Source organism: Protopterus annectens, chromosome 8.part0, assembly GCF_019279795.1.
Source record: "Protopterus annectens isolate FY-2018-M chromosome 8.part0, PAN1.0, whole genome shotgun sequence".
Taxonomy (NCBI): domain Eukaryota; kingdom Metazoa; phylum Chordata; order Ceratodontiformes; family Protopteridae; genus Protopterus; species Protopterus annectens.
In genome coordinates this window covers 1364589038-1364604238 of record NC_056741.1, presented here as the reverse complement: position 1 = coordinate 1364604238, position 15201 = coordinate 1364589038, and the positions used below count along the sequence as shown (strand labels likewise).

The 15201-nt window shown below is 39.1% G+C and overlaps 1 protein-coding gene across 1 annotated transcript in view; it reads left to right on the top strand.

Moving 5' to 3' along the window:
- The window catches only part of VPS11 (VPS11 core subunit of CORVET and HOPS complexes), a 620327-nt gene that overhangs the window by 174102 nt on the left and 431024 nt on the right, over positions 1-15201 (top strand). The gene's annotated exons all lie outside the window — the stretch shown is intronic.

The following is a 15201-nucleotide window of genomic DNA, read 5'->3' as shown; positions in this document are numbered from 1 at the left end:
TGTGTGTGTGTGTATATGTGTGTGTATATATATATATATATATATGTGTGTGTGTATATATATATGTGTATATATATATATATATATACATGTGTGTGTGTGTGTGTGTGTGTGTGTGTATATATATATATATATATATATATATATATATATATATATATATATATATATATATACACACAGAGAGAGAGAGAGTGAGAGTGAGTGAGGGGGCAATTTTCTGTTTTCACTTTGTCTAATTTTGTAGTTTACACTGCTCATTTTTCTCTACCACCTGAAAGGGTTTTGCCATCTTGCTAGAAGGAACTAAACTACATTTAGGAATCAATAAACATATCTGTAACTGGAAACTGGACTTCCTGATTGAGAGGCCACTGAGGGTGGGTTTGGTTAAGAACACATCTAAGTGCATCACAGTTAAAACCAGAGTTCCACAGGAATGTATTCTCAGCCCACTGTTATTCACCATCCTGACCCATGACTGCTATGCTAAGCAGAAGTCCAACCATATCATCAAGTTTGCTGATGACACCACAGTAGTGGGGCTCATCACAAAGGAGGACGAAAAGGCATACAGAAAGGAGGTGGCATCTCTGATCAGTTGATGCGAGTGGAACAACCTTGAACTGAATATAAGCAAGACCAAAGAAATTATCATCGACTTCAGGAAAAGGAGAACAAACCACCTAGCGCTCAGGATCAATGGTGAGAGTGTGGAGAGGGTTAATAGTGCTAAATTCTTGGGTGTATGCATATCAGTGGATCTCTTGTGGTTGGGAAACAGCAGCCAACTGGTCAGGAAAGTGCACCAATGGCTCCCCTTTTAAGAAGGCTGAAAAAAGCTAAGCTTCCTCCTCATATTCTTTCCACCTTCTGTAGAGGCGCAATAGAGAGCATCCTCACCTGCAGCTTCACAGTGTGGTTCATAAGCTGTACAGTTACAGAAAGGAAGGCGCTACAAAGAGTGGTGATGGTTGTAGAGAAGGTAACAGATTCCAGTCTTCCACATACTTTATTCTGCGAGAAGCATCTGAAAGGCCACCAAATTAATACAGGAGAACACGCATCCTGCTCATGGACTGTTTAAGCATCTTGCTTTAGGCAGGAGATATTGCAGCATCCACTGCAGGACTACAAGATTCAGTAACAGACTTCTGAACTCGTGCACTAGTCCCAGGGATTTGGACACATAGTAAGCCAATTTTTATTTATTTGTGTAATACATACATGCATACATGTATTCCAAGTAAGTGCAGTATTTATTTATTATATGCATAGGCAGTATTATTTCACCCACTCAAGAGCAATATTAGACAAATAACTTGGGCATTGTTCAGTCTGTAGTGCGTTTTATATTACTTTAGTTAGGGTAGTTAATTTAACTCAGGGGAGGGTATTCTTTTCGTGTGTGTGTGTGTGTGTGTGTGTGTGTGTGTGTGTGTGTGTGTGTGTGTGTGTGTGTGTGTGTGTATATATATATATATATATATATGTGTGTGTTAGTAAATGTCTCTGCTCTTACTTGGGTGTATTGGGAGTAGTATTGTATTTGTTAGTTATGTTTATTCCTCTACTTGTACGAGTTATTTCTCTTTCCTTTGTATTCTCAAGAATTGAGCTGATGCACAAAATTTCATTTAGGCTACATGTGTGTAGTTCTAAATGATGATAAACTTCACTTTGACTTTGATTTAATGCGAATACTCTGTCCCCTGTTTTGAACTCACTCTGTCTGGATTTTTTGATATACCCATTGTTGCATCTCATGTGCTGTTTACATATGTTCTTTAACTAGGGTCATAACAATTTTTAATCGGTTTCACAAGTTTGTAAAAGTGTGATATCACAGTTTTAAACTGATTTTCCTCCTCCCAAGTCTCCTTCGCTATGTTCAAATCTTGGGAATTTCTACCATATTGTAACTCACATGGGATAAATCATGTTTAAGTTTGGGGCAGTTTTGTTATTGCAGAAATAATGTAGGGAAGTAAACAATCCGGGTTGCACCAGCCCATGTCCCCCTTTATCATGGACCTTTTTCTCACCAAAAACGTCTCGGGTCTTAGTATTTTTGGATAATCTGATGGACTAATATTTTTGGATAATCTGATGGACTAAAAACCCTATCACTTTGGAATCAGGAAGCAAAGTTCCACTCCTTTAACAGTTGTTAAAACAGATGGTAAATCCCATTGTTAATCATTAATATATGTGATCAACATACAGTGAAGACGTTAGAATAATTTACAAAACAGTAATTTTTAACAGACAGAGCGTGGGTACAGGGAGGGTGAATCAGGTTAGTTGCTTGGACATAGGATAGCTGTAGGAGTACAACAGGAAAAAAATTAAGAATGAACATTAGAAAAAAGAGATGAACCAGCATTACTTGCTGGTAGTGTAATTCTGTATTACCATATTACAGACTTAATCTTAGGAAGAAAAAGCTTAAGTACAAATGGAAAATGTTGTTGCAAGCAGAAAGTTTCATATAGCTGTACAATGACATGTCTGTTTAATGTGTAGTCGTTCAAATTTTTGAATGCACACTTGGAAGAAATTTATCTGGTGGTAAAACCATATTTCTTTGTATATTCATTCTGTGTACCTTTGGTATAGGCCAACATGATGATGGTTGCTTGCCAGCATGACCAGAAAAGCACAAATTAGCAAATCTATTTTTAGATTTAGGTTTGTATATGAGATGTCTTTGAGCCAACTTAAGGTCACAATGTGGTTTGCAACATTCCAGGATATAAACAAGTTAAGATCAGATAGGTGATTTAGTATATTTTTCATAAATTGTAATTGAAGTTGACACAGGTGTTTGAATTTTAAATGGAGGGTTCACAAATCTTACATACCAGTTGCATCCTTCCTCTGTTTTTTTTTTTCTCAAGAAAAACCCAACAAACCCAATTAACTCCATTGAATATGTGGAAGAGTACACCACCACACAATACCAGCTTGTAAACAGATTAATGAATGCATCTGTACCCTGTTGGAACAAACATGAGGCAAACCCTAGAAACAAACCCACATGGTGGAACCATAATAGCTACAAGTTTTACAATAAAAAGAAGAAAATTTTAATCAAAAGTAAGAAAAGTAATTCTCAGAATGTTGGAGTCCTCATTATTGAAATAAACAAACAACTCAGGAGCTTAATAAAATACACCAATGCCACGTCTGAAGCTAAAATAGCTATCACACAATTTTACTGTGTCCATGTGATTAACCTGATTCATTATCTCGGTACTCTAGCCAAAGGCAATAACAAAGCCTTTTTAGTTATGTTCGTAATCTCAAAAGCACAATACGACCATGCCCTTAGCTGATTGTGAATGGTTACCTGCTCTGAGGCTGAAGATGTAACAAACCCGTTGGATGATAAATTCAGCTCTAACTTCATCCCTCTCTCCACTCCATCTGCCCCTTAAGTTATACATGAAACTGGCTCACCTCCTGCTATCACACAAGACCAAGTCCTAAAAATTCACTCAAAAGCTAAAAATACTGCAGAGATGGGTCCTGACAGTATCCCTAGATGCATCTTAAGTGACATGAATCATGATTTAGCACTCTCCCTCCAACAGTCTCCTCATTTTCCATGCAGGTTTTGTACCAAGTGAATGGAAAACAGCTGCAGTCATTCCCTGCATAAAGGAGGACCTTCCTCACCTTCCACAGACCCAGGAAATTACAGACTCATAAATCTGGCCAATCTCTTATGCAAAGCCATGGAAAGAGTTGTCATGGAACTAACCAATAAGGACATAAAGAACCTACAAACTCTAGACCTGTCTCGGTTTGGATTTGTCAAGGGCATTTTATACTTACTCAGCCTGGTGGATTTTTTTTTTTTTTTTTTGAAAAGATCACCAAAGCAGTGGATGAAGGTAAAATTGTACACACTGCTTACCTCGACACGGACAAAGCTTTTGACACAGCCCCCAACTCGGGTGTCGTAGAAAAGCTAAATAAATTGGGAAAAGACTCGTGTCACCCACTGGATTGCCAGCAAGCTCATACATAGGATGTAGGAAATCAAAATAGGGGTGTAACCTTCTCAAAGAGACCAGTCACCTATGGAGCTCCCCAGGGTCCTGTGCTGGGAACTCTCTTATTTGGCATCTACTTCTCTGAAATAAAAGCCAGTACCAAAGGGCTCTGTCTAAATTTGCAGATGACTGCAATCTAGGAACAGTCATTGAATCCTTAAATGACTTGGCCGTCCTGCAGGAACATTTGTCCCAAATAAATAACTGGTGCTGACATCACTGACTGAAGCTAAATGCCAAAAAATGCAATATTGTATACTTTTGGAATTAGTCTACCCCTGGGGTCTACTACATTGATAGTATACCCCTAAGAGTTGACTCAGTTGTTCAGGATTTAGGAATTTATGTAGACAGTGACCTAATTTTTTCAACCAACATGTGTCCATTGTCACAATAAAGTCCTTCTGTGTAGCACAGTTTATAAACAAAGGGATTGCATTTCGATCTATAGTTGTCATTGTCAACTCTCTTTAGTCAACTCATTGAGTAAAATGATCCCTTTGGCATGTACCTGTCCTGACACATGCAGCAACTGGAATGCCTGCAGAAATACCTTACTAAAATGATAAAATGCCTGAAGAATATGTCCTACATGGACTAACTCAGAGCCTTGTCATTATACTGTGTATCCTACAGATTGCTAAAAGGTGCCTTGTGTCTGGTATAAAAGGCGCCATCCAACTTAATACTGCATGTCAGACGGCAACAGAATACTCAATCTAAGGATCTAAACCTCTTATGCAGCATCAACAGAACAGTTTGGAGGGACAGGTGTATCTCACAAGAGGATACCACTGCTCTGGAACAGACTCCCCCTCCACATAAAAGCTTATCCCAGTCCATATTCAAGTGCACCTTGGATCTGTGGATGGGAAACAGAAAATGTATCCCAGGACTACCCCTTGTACTACTGATGGACAGAGGCAGCTCCAAAATGCTGTATTCCATGCATGGAACCCCTCAAATTGTCTAGTATATGATCCCATTTATACTCAATATGGATAATGTATAATTATCTACCATAGGATAGATAATGCCAATCTAACACTAAAATGGGATAGGTTAATTCAAGCACCAACAGAAAAATTGACTAGGCTTAAAATGGCCACTTCAAGGATATCTAGCCTAGTACTTGTCTGTGAACCTACAAGAAACCCTGTTATTAATCGTGACATTAAATAAGCTAGAAAATTTCCTATACCTTAATTTTAAAGAAAACAAACCATATCATCATTCCTTTTACTTTCATGCAGTATGCATTTTTCGAGAAACCATTATTCAGTGCCATCAAGCTTAGTGTTTTCTTTCTTTTTTTTTTTTTTTTTGCTATTTAAGAATATTTAATCATCAAGACAACAGTGAAAATAATGAAGATGAGAAAAAGTATATACACACACCTTTATTTTCTTCAGTCAGTGGCCAACCAAAAATAGTCTACTTCCTAACCCCATCTTTCTTTTGAGAATTGGTCACAGCCCAAGAAGGAATTACAAATGTCTGTTTCATTTTATTTGATTCTTCTGTTCTTAAATTAAGGAAATTTTATTTTGTAGTCTTTCTGATGCTTTAGTTGCCTCTATTCCTATGCATAGAGATCATACTATATAATGTTAAGTCTGTTATATAAGCACTTATGCTTGATAAGGCTGGCTTAGTCTTCTTGGTATGGTTAACTAATCTATCTGTATGAATTCTAATTTACCTGACATCCTGTAGGTAGTTTTTCTATATTAACCACTTCCTGTTTTATTGGGTCCTCATCCTTATTCCATGTTTATCCTCCTCTTTGTTTAATACGAAAATAAGTCTCAAGTTCATCAACTTCCAGAGGTATCTGAGATGTCCAGTGTCTAGTTGTTACTTTTATGGGCACCAGTGTGACTGTCCATATCTGGCTGTGTGTTGTGCTGACCTGAATGCTGAGAAAGTATAATACCTTGTGACCAATATATGACGGTACATGCTAATTCAATACTTGTGTGCTTCGGTCTAAGTCGAAATTTGGTGCTTTCCTCTGCTGTAAATTAGTGGGTATATTCTGTAGAATTTTCAAGTAGCTAATTAATCTAGACTTTTCTTAGTTCCTTGCAAGCCAGATTCCCATGCATCTTAATTCTTTGTAGTCCTACATTTGCTTAAGGGCTGCTGTATCTCTGGTATTTAAATCTAAGGTTGAGTTTTGTTTATTTTCATATCCAGAATATTTCCCAAATTCCATTAGTAATTCCTATAATTTTGATTATTCTCACCCTGTCCAACCCAAGCAAAGACTTGTGTCATCCACAGATAGGGATAGCTTTAAAATTTGGTTTCCCATTGGTACCCTGCAGTTGGGGCTGTTCTTATTATCACTGCTAAGGGCTCCAAATATAGTGCAAAAAGTAATAGGGAGAGGGGTTACCCTTGTCTTGATTTCTTGTAACGGGAAAGCTGTCCTGCATGGAGGCTCTATATTTGACTTGGGTTGTCATTCCTTTTCGATATCCTTTGGACGGTGTTGATCAGCTCATTCTCTGAAACACCTCAAAAAAGATCTCAGTTTGACTCTGTCACAAATGTTCTCCATATCTGAACATGTTAATGTCAGTGGGCAGCACGTGTTCTGGACATTGTTGATTATCGTCAGGGTTCTTAAGTTGTAGGCTGCCCATCTTCCTTGTATAAAGCTTGTCTGGTCTAATGCAATTAATCTGGGTAGTATTTTATTAACTCTGGAGAGCAAGATTTTCAAAAATAATTTATTGTGGTTTAAAACTAACATGGGGCGATAGGCTGTGGGCTGCTCAGGATTCTTACCTTCCTTAATGTATCAGGATAATTACCACCTGATTCCATGACTGTGGGATATCTTTATTTCATAGTACTTTATTAAGTCCTTACAAATCCATATCATTGAAGGTACTAATAGTTTAGATAGTTATATAGGTGTACCATCTAATCCTGGGGATTTACCTGCTGGGAGTCTTTCTAAGGCTCTGTCTGTCTCACCCTCCCTTATATCTGTTAGGAGGTCCTTTCCTTCTTCAGCCGTTAGTTTCTGAAGTGTAATTCCCCCAGGTATGTTTGTACAGGATCGGTATTAGTGATGTCATGTTCTGTTTAGTAGAGAGCCTCATAATACCTGCTTAAGCTGTAACTGATGTTTTTGGTAAACTACTTCATTAGTCTGTGGGTCTTGCAACCATAGATTGTTCTTTCATGTTTTTGCCACCCAAATTTTAGATCAAAAGCTCTAAAAGCTCTGCAGGAATTTGAAAATGAAATCCCTTGTATTGTACTACTTTTCAGTAGTAGTTTATCTACTCTTTGTTGAATGTCTTAATTTTTTCCAACTCAAGAGGCTATTTTACTTTTTTGTTGTAGTGCCCCTAGCTGCTGGTAGAGCTGTCTTTGCATTTCTTTTTCCTGGATCATTTTGTCTTTCTCTAACTGTCTTTCACTCATAATATCCCCTTTGCTCATCACATTTCATCACCGATGGCACTCCAGTACTGTCTAGACATCTTTGTATTATCCTCGAACGTCAAATCTCTAAACACCTTTTTTTCCAGTTTAAATATACTCCTCCAGTGCTTCTGTAGACTAAAGTCAGGTTATAATCTTAATGCAGTTTTCAAGTATGTGTAATTAAAGTATAAGAGGGGAGCTACCACAGCTCCTACCATTTTATATGTATGTATTTATTTATTGACATTTGTTAACCGGGTTTGTCCAACTGGGCTTGTGGCCCATTTTCAGTGGAGACCCGAGGAGAAAAGCTCCAGTAATAAATTTTAAAACCAGTACAATTTTAAACAATATTGATATAATAGCAGTTATAGCAAAACGATTCACATATGTTGGGATACATGCATAAAGTTAAAGTTGCATTAAAAAGAAGCTAAGTAACAATTTTACATTGATATAGTTCAGTAGGTCAACAATGAACATTTTTTGTTTCTATAAAATTGTGCAAATGTATAGTAGACACATTGGAGAGAGAGGTGTAATGAGGTACTAAGTATGGCCCTTTTGAGGTTACATAAAGGGAAGGAAGACTAGGTAGGGTCATGGCAAGGGCAGGCTCTGGAATTGAGAAAATAAGCTTTTAGTTCATTTTTAAAGTGTGAGGTGTGGGAGACTGGATGCAAGTCAAGGGGAAGTTTGTTCCAAGCATGGGCAGGGGACTGTTTGTAGAGTAGTTTGCTTACTGACCTTTTTGGGTGGTAGATATCAAGTAATTGTTGGTTAGAAGTACGGAGGGTCTGGGATGGGATGTAGATGGAGACTAAGGAAGATAGAGATGGACAGAAGGAGGGTTTATAAAGAATAGAGTGTAGCATATGAAATTGATAAGATAGCAGAAACTGGGGAAGTTCAAGCCATTGAAGAGAGTTTAAAGAAATGCAGTGGTGTGAGTTGTATGGGGAGTTAGTAATGAATCTGGCTATTTTATGGTAAGTCTGTTGCAGTTTGTTTAGAGTGGAGGCCTGGATATTGGTAAGAACTGGGGCGGCGTATAAGAGGGAGGGGAGGAGGAGTGCCTGGCCCAGGGTAAGTCTAGATTCAGGGGTTAGGAATTTTTTGTTCCAATATAGCAGACCTAGTTGGAGTATGTGTAAGTTGAACTTGAGTTCATCATTGATAATGACCCCTAGGAGTTTTTTGTGGGTGTCAGGTTGGTTGTTTGTATTGTTAGAAGATATAATAAAAAAGGAGGTTTTGTAATGAGAGAGAGAACGGGGAAGGAAAAGTAGGAGTTTGTTCTTTTTGGGATTTCGGATCAATAGGTTGTGAGAGAGCCATTGTTCAGTGGATAGTAGGGCCTGTTGGGTCAGGGAGTGTAGTTCAGGAATGTTATTTGAGATGGATATAAGTGTGGAGTCATCGGCATACTGAATAAGGGAGGATTCTTTGCATGAGGTGTAAACATCATTGGTGAAGATGTTAAACAAAAGGGGTCCCAAGATGGAGCCTTGGGGAACACCAGTGGAGATGGGAAGGAAAGGTGAGGAGGATGAGAGCCATTTGACAGATTGTTCCCTGCCAGATAGGTAACTATTAAACCAGGCAAGTGTGGAGGGGGATAGGTGGAGATTTGCGAGTTTGGATAGTAGTAGAGGATGAGAGACCGTATCAAAGGCTTTGGAGAGATCTAGGAAGAGACAGGAAATGAGTTTATTGTTGTCTACTGCAATGATATGAGCGAAGGAGAGGAGGGCAGTGGTGGTGCTGTGGTGAGGACGAAATCCATGTTGGGTAGGGGTAAGTAAGTGGTGTGTGAGGAGGTGATTGAGAAGCTGTGAGTGAATACATTTTTCTAATATCTTGGAGAGGGGGACAGAATGGGGTCAGTGGAGTTTCCACCTTTATGAAGAGGATAGTGAAGAATGATTTCCAAATGGTGGGGACAGTTGATTCCAGAATAGATCGATTAATTAGTATAGATACAGGATAGGCAATTGAGTCAGCAGCAAGTTTGAGGAATGTAGGAGATAGATAGTCAGTGGAAGGAGAGCAAGGTTTTAGCTTGAGTAGTAGAGATTTGATGTAAGTAATGGGAACTGGCTCAAAAGAAAACAAAGTTGTGTTAGTGGGACTTGGAGAGGTGGGTGTCGAAGTAGAGTTTGGCTTAGAGGTTACCAGATTTTGGATGGAAGAGATAAAGTGTTTATTCAGAAGGGTAACTGTTTCCTGAGAGGAAGAGTTAGGGTATGGGGAGGGATTAGAGGTCTTTCCAGGATAGAGGAAGTTATTGAGAGTTGACCAACATTTTTGAGGATTGGATTTGTTGTTAAGCTGAGCAGAGCTATAGTATAACTTTTTTGTCATTAGTTGTATGTTTTTTTGCAAGGTTCCTCAGTTGCCTGTATTTTTGAAGAAAAGGTGGTTGTTTAGTTTTAGTCCAGGTTTTCCAAGCATGATCTCTTTGTTTCATAAGGGACCTAGTCTCTTTGGAGAGCCAGGGAGCATGGTTTGATTTTACTCTCATCTTACTAGAGGGAGCTAAGGAGTTTATAGTATTCATGAAGATGCTATTGAAAGTGCTTACAGCATCGTTTAGGGGGAGGTGTTTTAGAAAGGACCAATCTATGTTGTGGAGAATGGAGTTAAATTGGGATGAATTGAAAGTCGATAGTTTTCGACTGTCTTTGATAAGGTGGGATTTAGGAATATGGGAGTAGTGTCTTAAGATGGTGGTAGGGAGATGATCACTGAGGGAGTCCGGTAAGGTGGTGGTATTGTGGTATTGGTGGGGGGAATTGGTAAGGATCCAGTCTATGATGGAGCTGGAAGAGGGATTTTTATGGAAGCGAGTGGGAGATGTTATAAGTTGGTGGAAGCCGTGTAGGTGGATACTGAGTTGGGGGGAGTCAGTTGTGAGTTTGGACCAATCAATGTTGACATCACCAAGGATAAGTGTCTCATATGGTATGTTGTGGGAGAACCAGGATAGGATGTTTTCAAGAATGGGCAGATTGTTACCAGGAGGAAGGTAGATAGAGGCAATTGCAAGTTTTTTGTGGGGATTCAGATGGCAGTTAAGGACGATGATTTCAGCTGGGAGGAAGTCAGGAATTGGGGAAGGGTATGGTGAGAGGTTAAGAATGTTTGAGTAGAGGATGGCCATGCCACCACCTTTTTTACAGGTCTATCAGATCGGAAGATATTATAACCTGGTGGGAGTATTTCACTATTTGAGATGTGTGGCTTGAGCCAGGTTTCAGATAGGGAGAGGATGTGAGGGGTATTGAGAGCTATCCATGAGTGCAGCTCAGTGACTTTATTTGCTAGACTCTGAATATTCAATGAGTAAATAGTTAAGTATTTGGATGGAGATGATTCTTGTGACTGAGGTTGGTGACTGTTAAAGACTAAGATGGGGGCAGTGTAGAGGTAGTTTTGGGGAGAGAAGAGGGGCCAGGGTTGGGATGGATATCTCCACAACAAAGTAGGTTTTTAGTGAGGAGAGAGTGTGTACCATGGATTTGAATTCTTCAGGTGTGTAGCTCTTCTGTATTCTGGACTATGTATTGTGTTTTTTCGAGTAATAGGTAAAACATGGCAAACCTCCAGTGGATTTGAAAATGGTTGCTATGTCCACCATGCCTAATTGTTGGAAGAGTCCATTGGTCTGCTTTTCTGTTTTAGTTATAGTACAGTACACAGTGTGGCTCACTCCTCCTTATGTCTAGCTCAGAGTGTGCTTGGTTCCAATCACCTATTATAATTAGCCACTTACCAGATGTCATTATGTCAGCCAACATGTCTCTTATTTACCTATACCTAGTCCCTGGAGGAATATGTACTGAAATTATTGATATGTTTAATTCCCAGATGAGCCTTTTCAGTTCTACATATCTACTCTAGATCTTCTAATTTGCTTATTATGTGGTAGGGAAGTGTGTCACCCATTAAAACCACAGTCCCCCTTCATATTGCCCTCAGAAACTCTGCAGAAGATTTTAACAGAAGACATCTTTTTAGCTTAGTGTGTTCCATTTGAGGAAAGCAGAGTTCCTCAGAGAGGGGATAGATTGACTTTTTCTCTCTTCAGGGCTCCCCAAATCCTCTCTTTTGATCAGATTACTTATTCTGTTATCATTCCAAGCTACTAAAGTTATCTGCAATTTAATATTTTTTATTTTTCTTGTTTTACTCATGAAGGAGGGTAAAATGAGATAGTGGGTTACCCTTTCTGTTTTTATTGCCTTCTTTAATTGTGGTCTACTTTACTCTGTGTCTGTTGTTCAGTCACCATGTCAGCCTGCCTTCTGACCTATTTCTTCTGCAGTAAGCTAGGAACTTGTACAAAGCATGAACATTTACCTTTGCAAAAAAATGACCTATATACAGTAAATTAATAAGCGCTGCCAAGGCGTATGTGCATAGTATGCAAAATAGGCTCCATACCATCACAACCACGCTTCCCCAGCAGATTGCTGTTTTGCTACAGTCCATGCAGTGAACTCAGATTCCCTCCCTCTCAGCAGTTTTAGTGGTGCATCTGGGATGCAATGCGTTTTCAACATGTTTCTTCAACTGATAGTATCCTGTGTTGGGCCTTATGCGAGTCTTTTTGTAGGAGTTCCATACCGATGGTAGATGTTTTAATATAGTTTAGTGCCTACCTTGCTGAAAGCAAAGAAAAGAAAAAAAAGGGGAAACGACAACTGATGATGTCGAATCATTCTGATTATCCCCACTTAAAATATACACAGGCATAATTTCACAACCAATGCACTGCACCCTGAGTATACATCCTGCTTGTGCTTGTATGTGATGAGCTGATCATTTGCCATTGTCTAACTTATTTAGTTCCTTTAACCACTGCTGCGCTGTGTCAGCTCTCTTATTTAGGGCTTCATACCTTTTAAGTAGTGGAAAACATGTCCCTGTGGAACTGTGTGGCCCAGAAAGATGTTAATATGGCTGATCTATGGTGCCGGTACCTCCAGAGTCTACTGCTGGCTTTGAGTGCTGAACATAATTCTCTCTAAATTGCTGAGTTTCCTTTGGATCCATTGTAGCTTTTATACTCCTCTAAGATATGTTTTACAAGTCACTGGATGCAAGACTTTAGTTTTTATCCCTTTATGTTCAGCCGTTTTAATACCTGGAATGAAAGCTGTTCTCTTTCTTATTGTGTCTGGTGAAAAACCTTTACATAGGACCCTGCCATGTATTTAGCACCAGGTTTCACAGTATAGATAGTCTCTCCTTTACTTTATACCCAGGTGACTGTTGATGACCTAGGGTCCAACCCATTATATGGGCTGTCTTGATTTTGATGCCTGCATGGGGAATTCCTGTCCATTCAGGTAGGAAATTAGCTGTGAAGGTTTCACAGACGCTATTGTTTTTATCTTCAGACATACTATTTAACTGAATGTTTTTTCTCCTCTACCTATCCTAGTAATCCCAGAACATTTTTTCCATCAGGTGTAATTGAGCCTCTGATGCTTCACCGTCAGACAAAGTTGTTTCGTCTCCTGAAGTGTATCCTGGATGGCATCAGCATGGTTTCTTAATACACTTTCAACCTTTTGTGATCATAATTGTATTTCTTAGGTGAGTGCTAGGTGAACTGTCATTCAGGGCTATGTTAAGCCTAGCCAGTTTCCTTATTTTTGCTCAAATTAACCTATCCCATTTAGTTAGAGAGTGGCCTTACCCATCCCATGGTTGATAATTGTATATTACCTCCTTCTTCTTTCAGCTTTTCCCGGTTAGGAGTTGCCACAGAGCATCACCTGTCTACTCATGATTGGCAGTGGAGTTTGGGTTCCTATGAGTACAATGAAAACGCATTATGTCGAATACGTTTTCGTCAACACATGTAGAGCGAACAGGCAAAACAGTGAAGCGGCTGTTCAGCGAATTCTTTCCCTGGGAAAGAAGTCGCTGGACCACTTCGTTGTTTTGCCATGTTCTGAAGTGTAGTGTGGTACCTCGTCCGGTATAGCTCCCGAGCATGATTGTGCAACAGTTACTGACATTAGGGTTAGGGTGCGGGTTAAGGTAAGTGCATATGTATGAAAGTGTTTACTGTTTTATATTTTGTGTTAGATGTATGGTTGAGTTACATGTGTATGTGTTTTCAGTTGTTTACTTTTGTTTGGGGGGGTAGAATTAGGGTTAAGGTAAGTGTGTACGTGTTTGGAGCTGTTTATGTAAATGTGCGAGAGTTACTGACCTTAGGGTTAGGGTGCGGGTTAAGGTAAGTGCATATGGTTTAAAATGTTTACTGTTTTTTTTTCGTTAAATGTATGGTTGGGTTATGTGCATATGTGTATTTAGTTGTTTACTGGTTTTTGGGGGGTATAATTAGGATTGGGTATGTGTGTATGTGTTTGGAAGTATGTAATGTTTTTTTTGTGGGGGTTGGAACAGCAATTTCTTTCCCTAGGAAAGAAATCGCTGTTCTGTGGATTCGACATTTTCAGCTTTCGCTGAAAATGTGTTGATGTAACATCATTCGCTGTTTTAAGCGTGCGATGTTGCAATATAGACCCATGGAGTTTTACAGTGTCGAATTGTCAGTCCGGTGCCTAACCTTCCACAGAAGGCACACACGCACCCACTCACATTACCCCTAATGTAAATAACTGGGATCACACTGTAGATAATTTGAGGAGAGACATGGATGGGATAAATTATTTAGGAGATGCCTCTGTCCATTAATAGTACAGGGATTGGACTTGGTGTAAATTTTCTGTTTCCCATCCATAGTTCCAAGCTGTGCTTGAATACGGACAGGGATGAACTTTGCTTTTGTGAGAGATACCTGTCCCTCCAAACTGTTTTGATGTTGCAAAAGAGATTTATAGCCCTGATGTACAGTAAATCCACCTGTACTGGGTCGGGGGATGCCTTGTATGCCAGACACAGGTCACCTCTTATTAGTTTGGTAAGATAGTGAGTATAGTGGTAGGGCTTTGAGTCATTCCACATAGGTCATGTTTCTTAAGCCTTTGTATCCTTTTAGTAAGGTATCTCTGTGGGCCGTGAATTTCCATGTTTCTACCATGAATGTAGAATTCATTTTACAAAGTTCTTTCAGCACTTCTTTTAGTGTGACCTGCTTTGTTACATCCTGTTCCACCATGTGCTCTATAGGAGTAATTAGTGATTCCTGTTTAGTTAGGAGAGATTGACAGTTATGGGGATGATTTTTGCTTTTGGTCACCTTTTTCTTATGTGGAGACATATAAAAAAGTTTGCTGTTAACTTTTTGTTAGTCTAGAATCCTGAAAGTGGATATTCCAATGAGTTTTCCATCATGTTCTTCGCTGGTTGGGTGGAAAACCATCTTGGCGTGGAGCCATACTGGAAGTCCCAACTTTCCCCTAGTTTATGAAGAAAGGAAGAATGCATGTTAGTTAATATATGCACAAAGTAGAGAAAGGATGGTAGAAAATATATTAAGCAGTAAAGAGTCTAGAACTGAGGGTAAGAAGTTTTGTTAGTTTGAAAGGACTCAATATTTTTTATTTCTCCAAGTTGTTAATAGTATTTAAATGCTTAGCAAACTTGACTTGATAATCAGTGGTCAGTTCATGATGGAATTAATTACTTCAGTCGTGGAAGTATAAGAAGAATCTATGGAAGGTATTGTATTTTGTGAAGTGGTGGGTTACCACACTTATTTTTGAGAGTC